Below are 9,756 nucleotides of genomic sequence, written 5' to 3' on the forward strand. Positions count from 1 at the left end.
CGGACCCTGAACAGAAAATCTGAGTGCAGATGTGAACCTACCCTTAGTGGGACAATTCATTACAGATCATTGTTCTGTTCTTACTCTCTCCGCTTTGAAATAAACACATGATGTCTATGGGGGACATAGGTGATAGCCAAATAAGACCTTAGACAACCATTATCTTGTTTATGTCCAGTCATGAAACCCTATAACTATTACAAGTGGCTCCTACATCCTACACCCATGACCACATGAATGTACTTCTATATTCCACATAGAAGCGAACATACAGGAATCATATCTAAAAAAGCCCTTAAATAACTGATCTACAAATGTGCAGAAGCAGCAGACACTATATTGAGCTTTCAAGTCATTCCGCATAGGTTCACATCAATGTGTTTTTTATAATTCTATATTTTTTTTTTTTTACTTTGATATATTTAAATTGTTCTTTTGTAACATTTACTATATATCCTATATGTGTAGCACACGCCAAACACTAGGCCTCATCCCTCCCAAAAATACAATGAATGTACGATTCATTGGGGTGAATTTATTATCCTGGTCATGCCAGTTTTCTGGCGCAAAAGTGATGGTTATACACATTAGATGGAGAACAACTTACATTTACCAGAATAGCTCTTCAGGGTGCTCTGCTGTATTAACCTATGGGAGACAGCCATAGTGTCATGTAGAGAATGGCCGCCCCCACTATATGTGACTGGAGGGATTAATTGTACCTTTTACCTGTAGCACCTTACTCTTCTTTATCTTTCCTAACTTTGTGCCAATCCTGTATTATATCTATGTAACTTTGTGTGATTTTGTGGCTATTATTTGCCTAATGTCATAACTCCTAAGCTGACCGACGTCCTCACCCTCCATGCTGATACATTTAACAGCTAACCTGTGTAAATAAACCGGCCACGTGTTATATGTGGCGTGGTATAGATTTGCTTTGGTAATTATTTTGTCTTTGTGATGGGCTCAAAATGGTTCTGGGTATTGCAGCGAATACTTGAATGGGAAACGGCTGCTACTAAAAGTATGGCGGGTCTGTGTCGCAACACCGAGCAAGTAAACAATGTCTGGAGCTGTGCTCTGCATAATAATAACCAAAAACGAATGTCAACCCAGATAACCAATGTGCTATTGTGCATGACGGTTATTTCAGTTCGGTTGTTAAATATTTGCGAGGTTCCACCTTCACTTTTGTTTGGACTGATGACCTTCAAACCGAAACTGCCACACAGGAGTGAAGGCCCTGTTTGCAAGAGCTTACAATCTATGAGGTAGCGGGGGTAATACAAGAGGTAGAAATGCTTATACAGTTTTCCAGCCATCGTAATGACATAAGGTAACACAAAAACATGTACAGTGTTGGCCAAAAGTATTGGCACCCCTGTAATTCTGTCAGATAATACTCTTGTTCTTCCAGAAAATGATTACAAGCACAAACTGTTTGGTATTAATATCTTCATTTATTTTGCTTGCAATGAAAAAACACAAAAAAGAATGAAAAAAAAAAAATCAAATCATTGATCATTTTACACAAAACTCCAAAAATGGGCTGGACAAAAGTATTGGCCCCCTCAGCCTAATACTTAGTAGCACAACCTTTAGACACAATAACTGGGAACAACCGCTTCCGGTAACCAGCAATGAGTTTCTTACAAGGAACTGCTGGAATTTTAGACCATTCTTCTTTGGCAAACTGCTCCAGGTCCCCCCTGAGATGTGAAGGGGGCCTTCTCCAAACTGCCACCAAGAGATCTCTCCCCCACAGGTGTTCTATGGGATTCAGGTCTGGACTCATTGCTGCCACTTTACAAGTCTCCAGGGCTTTCTCTCAAACCATTTTCTAGTGCTGACCTGAAGTGTGTTTTGGGTCATTGTCCTGCTGGAAGACCCCTGACCTCTGAGGGAGACCCAGCTTCTTAACACTGTGCCCTACATTATGCCGCAAAATTTGTTGGTAGTCTTCAGACTTCATAATGCCATGCACATGGTCAAGCAGTCCAGTGCCAGAGGCAGCAAAGCAACCCCAAAACATCAGGGAACCTCCGCCATGTTTGACTGTAGGGACCGTGTTCTTTTCTTTGAAGGCCTCTTTTTTTTCCCTGTAAACTCTGTGTTGATGCTTTTTCCCAAAAATCTCTATTTTTGTCTCATCTGACCAGAGAACATTCTTCCAAAACGTTTTTGGCTTTCTCAGGTAAGTTTTGGCAAACTCCAGCCTGGCTTTTTATGTCTCTGGGTAAGAAGTGGGGTCTTCCTGGGTATCCTACCATACAGTCCCTTCTCATTCAGACGCTGACGGATAGTACGGGGTGACACTGTTGTACCCTCGGACTGCAGGGCAGCTTGAACTTGTTTGGATGTTAGTCGAGGTTCTTTATCCACCATCCGCACAATCTTGCGTTGAAATCTCTCGTCAATTTTTCTTTTCCGTCCACATCTAGGGAGGTTAGCCACTGTGCCTTGGGATTTAAACTTCTTGATGACACTGTGCACGGTAGACACAGGAACATTCAGATCTTTGGAGATGGACTTGTAGCCTTGAGATTGCTCATGCTTCCTCACAATTTTGCTTCTCAAGTCCTCAGACAGTTCTTTGGTCTTCTTTCTTGTCTTCATACTCAATGTGGTCACACACGGACACAGGACAGAGGTTGAGTCAACTTTAATCCATTTCAACTGGCTGCAAGTGTGATTTAGTTATTGCCACCACCTGTTAGGTGCCTCAGGTAAGTAACAGGTGCTGTTAGTTACACAAATTAGAAAAGCATCACATGATTTTTCAAACAGTGCCAATACTTTTGTCCATCCCCTTTTTATGTTTGGTGTGGAATTATATCCAATTTGGCTTTTTGACAATTCTTTTAGTGGTTTTCCATTGAAGACAAATTAAATGAAGATAATAATACCAAAGAATTTGTGATTGCAATCATTTTCTGGAAGAACATGAGTATTATCTGACAGAATTGCAGGGGTGCCAATACTTTTGGCCAACACTGTAAATATTAAAAGGTTATGGGTGTCAGACAATGGCGACTCCAGGAATAGTTTTTTTTTGTTTTGGTTTTTCCTTTGTGCAAAGCTTTGGATTTTTTAAAGGGATCCTATCATTAAAACTAATTTTTTTCTGCCTACCACGTAGGAATAGCCTTAAGAAAGGCTATTCTTCTCCTACCTTTAGATGTCTTCTCCGTGCCGCCATTCGGTATATAATCCGGTTTTCATCAGTATGCAAATGAGTTCTCTCGCAGCACTAGAGACGTCCCCAATGCTGCGAGAAAACTCTCCAGCGCTGCCTCCATCTTCTTCAGGAACGTCGTCTTCACGCGTCTTCCTCCTGTGCTGGCTTCAAACTTCTAGGCCAAGGGCAAAGCCGACTGCGCATGAAAATGGCCGCTTACACAGTATTGTAAGCGGCCATTTTTTTGTGGCCAGCAGGCATGCACAGTTGGCTTTGCCCTAGGCCTGAGGCCCAGAAGTTTGAAGCCACCACTGGAAGAAGACCCGTTCCTGAAGAAGATGGAGGCGGCGCTGGAGAGAGTTCTCTTGCAGCATTGGGGACGTCCCTAGTACTGTTTGAGCGCTGGGGCCCGCCCCCAGTGCCGCGAGAGAACTCATTTGCATACCGACGAAAACCGGATTATATCATACCTCCCAACCGTCCCGATTTCCACGGGCCATTCACAATTTGGGTGACATGTCCCGGTTGGAGGGAGGTATGTCCCGATTTCAACTCTGATCTGCGTCCAGAACACATATGCGGCTGAAGGAAGGAGCTGACACAGGTCAGCTCCTTCCTTCGCCGCTACCGCCGGCTACTGGCTTGTAGATGCGATGTGATGGCGTCACATCGCATCTACAACTGTGTCAGCGAGAGAGAGAGAGAGGCGCACAGAGAGCGGCGAGGGAGCGGGGGAGAAGGTAAGTGTAATGTGGAATGTGAAACTGGGGGCAGATGAAGGAGAGGACGGCATGACACTGGGGGCAGAGATGGAGAGGACGGCATGACACTGGGGGCAGATGAAGGAGAGGACGGCATGACACTGGGGGCAGAGATGGAGAGGACGGCATGACACTGGGGGCAGATGAAGGAGAGGACGGCATGACACTGGGGGCAGAGATGGAGAGGACGGCATGACACTGGGGGCAGAGATGGAGAGGACGGCATGACACTGGGGGCAGAGATGGAGGGGACATGAAACTGGGGGCAGAGATGGAGGGGACATGAATCTGGGGGCAGAGATGGAGGGGACATGAATCTGGGGGCAGAGATGGAGGGGACATGAATCTGGGGGCAGAGATGGGGGACATGAATCTGGGGGCAGAGATGGAGGGGACATGAATCTGGGGGCAGAGATGGAGGGGACATGAATCTGGGGGCCGAGATGGGGGGACATGAATCTGGGGGCAGAGATGGAGGGGACATGAAACTGGGGGGCAGAGATGTGGGGACATGAAACTGGGGGGCAGAGATGTGGAGACATGAATCTGGGGGCAGAGATGGAGGGACATGAATCTGGGGGCAGAGATTGGGGGACATGAATCTGGGGGCAGAGATTGGGGGACATGAATCTGGGGGCAGAGATGTGGAGACATGAATCTGGGGGCAGAGATGGAGGGGACATGAATCTGGGGGCAGAGATGGAGGGGGACATGAAACTGGGGGCAGATGAAGGGTGTATATGAAACTGGGGGAGAGATAGAGGGGGAACATATAATTTACGGGTGACTGTAGGAGGATTATACTGTGTGCGGGCACATGAAAAATTAACGTGGGCAGAGTCAACACAAAGTGGGCGGGGCTAAAGTGCCACGGCGCGCTGCCGCACATTTTGTCCCTCTTTCAGTTCTACAAAAGTTGGGAGGTATGTTATATACCGAACAGCGGCGTGGAGACGACATCTAAAGGTAGGAGAAGAATAGCCTTTCTTTAAAAATGAATATCGGAAAATGGAAGCGGGGGAAGGGGTTCTGGATAGGCCATCAATTTTTAAAAGACAGATAACTCCTCTAACAGAATCCTCTAAACAGTGAAAGTTAGTGTTGTAGTAATTTTTTTTACTAGAATAAATCACAATCTGCAGTTCCCGCTAATGGCCTCTAGATGGCAGGTTTTCTTCAAAAATAAAATCTATTGTCCATCCCTTGTACAAGCCTGTAGGCTATGATTATTACTAAGGTGTGTGAAAGAAACAATCTGGCGGGCCACTTACTTCCAAGTGAGATTCTGTTTAAAGGATCAAGTTTCTTCCAATTTCAGTAGTTTTCAGTCTGATATACAGCATGAATTTTCCACATTATTAATATACAGGGTCAGATTAAAATGATGCAGTGACCCAGGATCCCAAATACACTCACATGCTTGAGTTTTGTCTAAATAAGTGGTGATCAACCTACCGCATTATGGGGCGTCAGATGAAACCCTGGTCTCCCTTCCAATAAGCTGCTCAGTATGGCCCTCTACTCACTAGTAGGGTAACATAGTAGAGGAGGTTGGATGAAGATCCAGGTCTATCCAGTCCAACCTATAAATCTACGGTGTAGTCAATGCCTCCTGACCACCCCAGATCCACTGGGAAGTCTGAAACATGTCCAGGACTCCATGGACTCTGTGACACTTGTAGTTGCCATTTTGTCACAGTGATGTCCAATTACTGCACTGACCCACAGACAGCGTAACCCAGAGGAGACCAGAAGTGAGACCAATTCCATCTGTCGTGGTATGAGGCTGTGTTTTCCTTTTTTTCAGTCTGTTTTGGCTCCTAAACACAAAGTATTTATATAATCTTTTTCCATCATTGTATATCAGACGCCATAACTTTTTATTTTCCCAATCTATGTAACTGTATCAGAGCTTGTTTTTGTGCAGGACAAACTGAAGTGTAATGGAACCATTTTAGGGATAGATATGTCTATTTGGTTACCTGTTATTAACTCATTATAGGAGAGAATGGAAAAAAAACAGCACTTCTACCATTGTCGTTCTACACTAGGGGTCCTCAAACTTTTTCAACAGGGGGCCAGTTCACTGTCCCGCAGACCATTGGAGGGTTGAAATATAGTTTAAAAAAAAACTAGGAGCAAATTCCTCCCCACACAGTATTAAATGCTCCACAGTAGCCCCCCCTCCTCACACACTATACACATAGTATACACACACACAATTATACTTACCTGAAGTCCCATGAAGAGCCGCCGGGTGTCCTCCTCCGTCAGACTGCAGACACTGATGACTTACGTCATTGCGCCTGCGCAGAGGTCACTCTCTGCAGTCACTGTAGGCCGCGGTCACGTGGACCACGGCCTACACTGATAGCTTTCAGCTGTATGTGCATTTGCACATACAGCTGAAAGAAGGGATCACTCACTAATGGGGAATCCTCTAACGCAACGCTGTACGTGCCAGCAGAGAGGGCTTTACATGCCCTCTCTAGCACGCGTGCCATAGTTTTGCCAACACGGCCCTTGAAATTTCATTATAGGAGCGCCCCTGCCAGAGGGCAAGAAAAACGTCCTCGGCGGGCCGCATGTAGCCTGTGGGCCGTAGTTTGAGGACCCCTGTTCTACACTACAACTTTGGCATTGTTCAATTTGTAGCTTAAATAACCTAATAAATTCTCTGGGTCAATACTATTGCATCAATACCAAATTTAGATTTTCTGGAAGACTATAGGAATGGTGAACCCCATTGTTTAAGTGTTATTGTCTTATGGCAGTAGCACCATAACTACAACTCCTTAAAGGGATTCTACCATTAAAACCTCTTTTTTTGTGGATAAGACGTCGGAATAGCCTTTAGAAAGGCTATTCGTCTCTTTCCTTTAGATGTGATCTCCACCGCGTCGTTCCTTAGAAATACCAGTTTTTACCAGTATGTAAATTAGTTCTCTGGCAGCGATGGGGGCAGGTCTCAGCGCTGAAAATGCGATGGGGCCGGCCCCACTGCTGCCCGAGAACACGATCCTGCGACATCTCTATCTTTGGCTGGATCCTCCCCTTCTCTGTCGTCTTCCCAAAAATGGCCACTGGCCGGCATTCACACTCGGCTCTGTTGGTGTCTCACTGGCAGAGCCAACTGCGCAGGCGTCGGAAGTGACGCAGGAGGAAGACGACAGAGAAGGGGAGGATCCAGCCGAAGATAGCGGCGTCACAGGATCGTGTTCTCAAGCTGCAGTGGGGACGCCCCCATCGCATTTTCATCGCTGGGGCCTGCCCCCATCGCTGCGAGAGAACTAATTTATATACCGGTAAAAAACGGTATTTCTAAGGAACGGCGCGGCGGAGGTCACATCTAAAGGTAAGAGACGAATAGCCTTTCTAAAGGCTATTCCGACGTCATATCCACAAAAAAAATAGGTTTTAATGGTAGAATCCCTTTAAAGAGGTTGTCCTACTTATAGATATGCATTCAGTCCTTTAGATCATGCAAAACATCACAGGTTTTCAATTGGAATAAATGCTTTTGTGTCTAGATATTGCTGTTACATACTTGTTATGGCGCCCCCTGCTGTTATCTGTTATTTCCTGTACGAACGTCCACCTCATGTGTCCATTGTTGATGGTCGCTTATCCTCAGTACCCGATCCTCTTGTATATTGGTTGCAAAGTAACTTCTGCTACTATACAGGCCAACCAAGCAGCGACTTCTCACCAGAGCTGAACTCGTAAGGCCATTTCCATATGGATAGTAATTTACATCTGTATTTTTTGTCCTAAATCAGTAACGGGTCCAAAACACAGAAGAGGTGCAAATCTTTCCATTATGCTTTTGTTACACTTCTAATTTATGATCATTAAAGCAAAATACTGACCAAGAACTAACTTTGTGAAAGTGACCTTTGGCCATGAGATGTCATGAATAGAACACCAGGCAGCGCCATAAGAAGTACGTAACGAAAATATCGACACAACACGCAGGTGCATTTTCTAATGATTCCTACTTAGGTTTTGCTTGATTTATGAGAGTAAATTACTAGAGATGAGTGAACACTGTTTGGATCAGCCGATCCGAACAGCACGCACCCATAGAAATGAATGGAAGCACTTGTGACGCCGGCCGGCCGCTGGCAAAGTCAGCGTCACAGGTGCTTCCATTCATTTCTATGGGTGCGTGCCAGTGGCGGATCCAGGGTTTGCGGATTTGCAAATTAGGCCCCGCCCACTTTTATGTTGACTCTGCCCATTCTCATTAATTTTTCATGTGATTCCACACAGTATAATCCTCCTACAGTCACCCGTAAATTATATGTCCCCCTCCATCTCTCCCCATTTTCATATACACCCTTCATCTACCCCTAGTTTCATGTCCCCCCCTCTATCTCTGTCCCCAGTTTCATGCCATTCTCCCCCTTTATTTGCCCACAGTTTCATGTCCCCCCCATCTCTGCCCCAGTGTCATGCCGTTCTCCCCCCTTCATCTGCCCCAATGTCATGCCATTCTCCCCCCCTTCATCTGCCCCAGTGTCATGCCATCCCCCCCTTCATCTGACCCAGTGTCATGCCATTCTCCCCCCTTCATCTGCCTCAGTGTCATGCCGTTCTCCCCCCCTTCATTTGCCCCAGTGTCATGCCGTTCTCTCCCCCTTCATTTGCCCCAGTGTCATGCCATTCTCGCCCCTTCATCTGCCCCAGTGTCATGCTGTTCTCCCCCCTCCATCCACCCCAGTGTCATGTCGTTCTCCCCCCCTTCATCTGCCCCAGTGTCATGCTGTTCTCGCCCTCCATCTGCCCCAGTGTCATGCCGTTCTCCCCCCTCCATCTGCCCCAGTGTCATGCTGTCCCCCCCTCCATCTGCCCCAGTGTCATGCCGTTCTCCCCCCTCCATCTGCCCCAGTGTCATGCCGTTCTCCCCCCTCCATCTTCCCCAGTGTCATGCCATTCTCCCCCCTTCATCTGCCCCAGTGTCATGCCGTTCTCCCCCCCTCCATCTGCCCCAGTGTCGTGCTGTTCTCCCCCCCTCCATCTGCCCCAGTGTCATGCCGTTCTCCCCCCTCCATCTGCCCCAGTGTCATGCTGTCCCCCCCTCCATCTGCCCCAGTGTCATGCCGTTCTCCCCCCCTCCATCTGCCCCAGTGTCATGCTGTTCTCCCCCCTCCATCTGCCCCAGTGCCATGCCGTTCTCCCCCCTCCATCTGCCCCAGTGTAATGCTGTTCCCCCCTCCCCTTCATTTGCCCCCCAGTTTCTTTGGGCCCGCTCCATCTTTGTCCCCAGTTTCATGCCGTTCTCTCCCCACCCCCTTCATCTTCCCCAGTGTCATGCCGTTCCCCCCTCCCCTTCATTTGCCCCCCAGTTTCATGGGCCCCCTTCATTATGTTCCACCTTAATATTTAATACAAAACAAACACTTACACTCACCTTCTATCACTCACCTTCCATCGTTCCCCCGACGCTCCTCTCTCTCACTCCAGTCACATACGCGATGCAGGAGCTGTGACCTCAGCTCCTGCTTAGCTGCGGCCCGACTTGCGTGTGTAAGCGTGATGTGATGACGTCATCGCGCCTACACACGCAAGCCGGGCCGGAGCTTTAAAGCAGGAGCTGAGCTCACAGCTCCTGCATCGCGTATGTATTCAGCTCATTGGCGGACGGACGCCGATGAGCTGAAATCGTGACAGGCAAGTGCCGGGGGGCCCCCAGAGGCTCTGTGGTCCCCGGCACTTGCCCGACTATGCCGAGGCTGACCGGGACCATTTTATTAGGGTTGCCCGGCCCTGGATCCGCCCCTGGTGCGTGCTGTTCGGATTGGCTGATCCAAA

The sequence above is a fragment of the Leptodactylus fuscus genome, chromosome 2 (assembly GCF_031893055.1).
Source record: "Leptodactylus fuscus isolate aLepFus1 chromosome 2, aLepFus1.hap2, whole genome shotgun sequence".
Taxonomy (NCBI): Eukaryota; Metazoa; Chordata; class Amphibia; order Anura; family Leptodactylidae; genus Leptodactylus; species Leptodactylus fuscus.